At 43.4% G+C, this 5,865-nt stretch overlaps 1 protein-coding gene across 4 annotated transcripts in view; it reads right to left on the reverse strand.

The window, feature by feature from the left end:
- Nucleotides 1–2,284, reverse strand: part of Pogz (pogo transposable element derived with ZNF domain) — a 44,436-nt gene extending 42,152 nt beyond the window's left edge. For 3 of the 4 annotated variants that reach the window (XR_008720341.1, XM_055609010.1, XM_055609007.1), the window contains exon 1: nucleotides 92–241. The gene's annotated coding sequence lies outside the window, so the exon portion shown is untranslated. Of the gene's footprint in view, nucleotides 1–91; nucleotides 242–436; nucleotides 551–2,263 lie in introns of those variants that run through there. The other variant, XM_055609008.1, reaches the window with a different exon arrangement.
- Between the last annotated feature and the right edge of the window lie 3,581 nt (nucleotides 2,285–5,865).

Here is a 5,865-nt window from a genome sequence, read left to right on the forward strand (position 1 = left end):
GTCTCGCCTCGGAACGCCGCGCCCAGAGAAAAGATAACGGAACCCCCGGGAGAAGGGGGTGGGGAGCGCCGGGGCTCGCTCGCTCACTCACCTCCCGTGGTCGTCGCCGCCGGTAGTCTGACCCGAGGAAGGCGCCGTCGCCTTAAAGGGACCTTGCACCCGGCGCCGGGAGTCGGGGGTGGGAGCAGGGGAGGGGACGGGGGCTCGGGGGGAGACGGAGGAGAGGGAACCGTGGAGGGCTCCTCTCCCCGAGGGTGAAAGGAAGCCTCCCTCAGGTTCGAGTGATTGGGGTGGATTTTTTTTTCCCGAGGGGGGCGGGGGGGCCCCGAGGGAGGGGGTGGGGGGGCCAAGGAATGCGGCTCCGTGTACGGGAGCTGGCGCGGGGGAGAGAGACGCCGACTCCCCCCACCGACCCTCTCGCCCTGCGGAGGAATACCTCTCGTCACTTCCGCCTTCCCCTTATCGTGCCCTTTCAATTGGCTGGATCGTGTGCTACGTCATCGCTCATCCTAACTGTCCGGGCTTCTTTTCCAGTCAAGTTTGTCTGGGCCTGCAAATAAATAAAGAAAGAAAAAGATTTCATGGAGAAAAGAATAATTAGCTTCACAAACAGTACCCAGATATTGCTGAGAAAAATGGCACTCCCAAAGAAAATACTTCCCAGTTTACTTTCTTAGACTTTCCAGACGAATTTAGACTTTCCCTACTTTCCACTCAAGGTTGGTTCCCAATGCAAGAGAAGAACTTCATGCCACAAGCAAGATGGTGAGTCCCAGTGGCACCAACAACTGTCGTTGCAGCTAAGAACAAGATCACACTCTTTAAGACACCCTTGTCCAAGTAGCCTTGTCTAAGTGGCTTTGTCTAAGTGAGTTCTGGTTTTTTATTTGTTTTTGTTTTTATTGTTGTAGTTGTTTTTGAGGCGGGGTCTTTTTACAGAGCTCTGCCTGTCCTGGAACACGCCATGTAGACCCCGAACTCAGAGAATCCACCTGCCTCTGCTTCCCAGGTGCTGGGCCTAAAAGGGATTTGTCACCACACCTAAAATAATAAATACTTTTAAAACAAGTTTTGCTATCAAGCTCTTCTGGAGTCTGAGGAGAAACCCCGAGTTTCTGATGGTTTCATAACCATCAGAATATGAAGGTTATTCTGATGGGAATTTCTTTGAAACCGTTGTGAATAGACTCAACAGATATCCCCAGTCTCAGAAACCATAGATTCCATGACCCTGTTGGATTGGGTCAAATAAATTGATTAGTCCACTCAAGATTATCTACCACTTTCCACACAAAAAAACTAACTTCTGGTAGCTAAGAAGTTTTGTCCTTTATTGTGTCCTGCGATGATAACATTTTAATACTTTTCTTGGGTATTTGAGAATGATCTTTAAGCCATACATTGGTACTTGTTCCAAACCAAATTCTAAACAAAGGTGCTCGGTGCAGGGATAGGTAGATCCAAAGCCGTATTTACCCCTTTGTGTATATTCTCCAAACTACCAGTCACTTTCAGCCGGTGAAGGATCGCTCAGCAGATTGTAACATGCACTAATTGATGTGCCAGTATTTCAGTCAATACTTATTGCCTATTCTTCATGGTCCAGGCACTGTTCTTGGTGCTAGGAATACAGTAATAAAGCAAAGCCCCTGGGGCTGGAGGGATGCTTCAGGGGATAAGAGCTGTTTTCACTCTTCTAGATCAGAGCTCAGTTCCCAGCACCCCATCCTTCTGCTCGAAACTGCCTATTCCTCCTGCTCCAACACACCTAGTGCCCTCTTCTGGCCTGAGGGGCACCTACACCCACATGCACACACCCCACACTTCCCTCCCACATAGATAGAATTTAAAACAAAATCACAAAAACAATGACAATTTTTTAGTTAAAACATAAAAATATAGAAAAGCAAAAACAAAACCCCCTGTACATGTGAAACTTAACACTCTACCAGGGAAGAGATGGAGTGTGCACATAATAAAACTCTTCCATCAGTTATTAGTAGATATCAAAGGATCTCAAAATTTAGTGATGTAAAATGATGACTCCTGTCTTTCGTGATTCAGGAAGTGATTGGCTGAGCTCCCTCGTTCTCCTCTCTCTTATTGGCTGGTACTCAAGTCATCTCAAAAACTTCCCATGTTTGGTAGACAATACTATTGGGCTGGACCACAGCTGGGCTATTGGTTAGAATGTTTACAAGTAATCTCTTCATGTGACCTTTGCCTCCTCCTACCAGAATGACTAAATTCTTAGGCCAAGTACCTCAAGATGACCAGGTAGAGATCAGTGGCTATTGTGACCAGGACATCAGCTGCTTCCTAGAAATGCAAACCACAAGTGTTATATATAAGTAAATATATGCTTTGGTGAATGCTTTGGCAATGGGTAGGATTCAGGGCTGGAATCCTGGTGCAGGAAATGGTAGAGAAGTTAATGTGGAATTGTTGGAGAAAGCCCTGTGAAAGCGACACGTGGGCAAAAATCTGAAAAAAAAAATAATGAAGCAAAGTTCAGGGCGTAGTTCCTAATGAAAGCAAAACCCCTGGAGGATTTCAATCCCCTGAGTGATATCACCTGTTGCTTTTAAGGCTTCTGCCGGGGTGGGGGGGAGGGGGGTTACTAGTAGGCACAAAGGCAGCCAGCCACAGGGAGCCTGGTTAGGATATTCTGCTTTCATCCTGGTGAGAGATGACTGGCTCGGACCAGGGTGGCAGTGGTGAAACCACTGCTCCAGCTGCGTGACTTCTGTAGGGTTTCTGATGTTGTTTTGTTTTTAACAGGTGTTCCATAACCTGTTTTCCTGTCATTTAGTGTGTGCCCTGGCAGACACTTTTGACCCATGATAGCAAACAAAATTGTGTGAGTGATGGTGCTATGATTTCCATAAAGGAAGTCATACATTCATCATGATGAATGTAAAAAAATGGGAGCTTTCCTAAGCCTGGAGGCAGCTTTGGAGGAATGGGTGGGCAGAGGGAAAAGATTAGCAAGCATAGAATGGAGAGGACACCACATGTACTCAGAATTAATGAATGTTTCAATGATGGGTAGCTGGTGGACAAAGAGATTTTGTAAAGAGAGTAAACTGTGGCAGTGCATGCTTACAATCAGCTTAAAGAGTTTAAGATCACCCTCGCCTATGGGACCTTTCAGGCCAGGCTTCAGAAACAAAAGAAAACAACACTCCGAAGCTCAGGTAGTTCCTGTAGTAGAGGAAACGTCCATAGTAATTTGGTCAGTCCTGGGACATTTGGGCATCATCACCTAACACTTGGTTTCTATAATGAATAAGCCTGATAACTGTGGTCTTTCTTTTGAACCATTTTGATAATTATGGGAAACAGAAGCAAGAGAACAACTTGAAGCAAGAACTTAGAAATCAAGTCACATGTGCCTCTGAATCATGCTGGAAAGCGGTCTGGACAACCGTGTAGTTTGATCTATTGAAATCAGGCCCTAGTAGTAAAACAAACAAACAAAAAAACCTACTGTCTTCAGTAGCCAAATTAGAAACATTGAATCCTTTCCATATAGGTTTCTAGGAAAGAAAGTTAAAGGTTAATGGAGTCCCCAGTGGAGCTCTTCACAGTTGGATGGCAAGAAGAAACATTGTTCACTTATGGAAACACTTACTTGCTTCTCCGCCTTATGGGTTCTGCTACAGGTTGAAAATTGAGGCCACCTGTCACTTGGAAAGTGTCAAATGCTCCTAATAAGTCTTCAAAAGCAGAAGTGGCCTCTGTGGTGTCCTTCTGCTAACACACAGACCCAATCACTGTGTCTAAGGTTCAGTGTGAGCTGGACTGGTATGAATTGCTGTGGGCAGTGTGATTGGGTGTGGGGAGGATCAGATCGTAATGTCAGTCCAGGCAGAAGTAGCTTTAAGGGAAAATGACGCTCTATTTAAACCAACCAACAAACAAAAGCCCTCAGAGCAGTAGAAGGTGTGAAGCGGAGAGACTTCATTTGGGGAAATGTAGTAGAAAAAAAACAAAAACAACAAAACTTTTCACCATCTGAGCAGCTCCCAAATTGGAAAGATTGACAATTTATTGCACTGAGTCTGGAGGACCTGGGAGGGGTGCCCACCTCCAGGGAAATCATTAGGGAGTAAAAGCAAGTGCAGACTGTTTGAGCATGTCACAGAATGAGGAGCTTAGAAGCTGTGGCTGGCTTTCATTTGCAAATATTATTTGCTACCACCTTACATTCAAGACACTCAGGAGGTGAGGAAAAGCCAGAGAACTTTGCAGACTGGGTTTTGAAAGAAAGGAAATTCCTCACTAGATTTTAGCAAAAAGCAATTAAAAGTATCTAGCCTCAAAATGTATTTGGCAAAAAATTCACAAGAGCAGCTTCATCATTCATCAAGCTTTCACTGTGAACTACTACCTGATTTCATAGGCAATAATGACTTAATGTAGCTTCATCTTAATATTATTTAAGAGATACCCACAAGCAAAACTATGCTGTTGCTATAGGGTTGGCCAGGTGTGATTATCTAGTAATTCAATTAATGTTATAAAGCTTCATGGAAATATAAATTGGATTATTTTATAGATACTTGATATCTGACTTGCTGAAATTTGTAACAGACTGCTGAGCAGAATTTAATGATAATTTTTCTCTTTTTCTAGATTATACTCTTCTCAAATTTAGTTATATTTGCATTTTGTTATAGTCATGAATTATTTCCAGAAACCAACCAAGAAAAGTAAATAATTTACCAACTTATTTTTTTGAAGGATTTTGATGATTAATCATTGTAGATGAGATAAAATCTTTCAGAATCAAGGTTCAGAGGTTTGTAGTGTACACAGAGGTCAACCCTCTATTGGAAATGTTTCTCTCTCTTCTGCGTGCATGTGTGTGTGTGTGTGTGTGTGTGTATGTCTGAGTCAGAGGGACACTATGCAGTCCTGGCTCTCTTCAGACTAGCTATGAAGAGAAAACTGGTCTAGAAATTGGAGTGATCCAGGCTGGAGGGATGGTTCAGAGGTTAACACTACTGGCTACTCTTCCAGAGGTCCTGAGTCCAGTTCCCAGCAACCAACCACATGGTAGCTACAACCATCTATAATGAGATCTGGTGCCCTCTTCTGGAATGCCGGTGTACTGTATATGTAATAAATAAATAAACCTTAAAAAAAAAAAAGGAAGAAATTGGAGAGCTCCTTCTGCCTCAGCCTCTGAAGTGCTGGGATTACGGGCATGTACCAGTCTCTTGTTATTGAGGAGGTGCAGTAAAAGTAGAAAAGGAAACGAAGCCAGTGCCCATGATAGTGGAAGAATCCATTCTGAATGCCTCTTCTGTACCCTGAAACACAAAGATAATAAAATCTGAAAACATCTGCCAGCCAAGATTTTTAAATATTAAAAAAAAGAAAAAAAGAAAAGAAAAGAAAACAGGATCTCAATACTCATGATGATCCTCCTGCCTCAGTGTCCTGAGTGCTGGGAGTGCATCAGCATGCATGGCTTGATGATTTTATAGAAAGAAATTATTTCACTTTCTTATGTCTGGAAACTAATTCTCATCACTGAGTTTGTATGAACACGGTTATGCTGTGACTCAGGCATGAATATCAACTTCTTTCCTACCCGACTTGCCTGGTAGGCTCAGGTCTCTTCTTCCAATATGCAGAGACCCTATTTCTAGCCAAGAAAGTGATTTTTAAAAAACCTCTTCTGCATCATGAATCTCTCAAACGTCTTGATGAAAAGGATAGACTAGCTTTCCCAGAAAAATGCACTCTTGAACAGATCTAAGATTTTGCAGACTCATCGTGGGTCCGCTGAAAGACTCTCCTCCGAGGTTCTTGGGATAAGACACTTTTCTTGATAATCCTATGGCACATGTAGCC

This window comes from Psammomys obesus, unplaced genomic scaffold (genome assembly GCF_907164565.1).
Source record: "Psammomys obesus unplaced genomic scaffold, mPsaObe1.curated_primary_1811, whole genome shotgun sequence".
NCBI classification, from domain to species: Eukaryota; Metazoa; Chordata; class Mammalia; order Rodentia; family Muridae; genus Psammomys; species Psammomys obesus.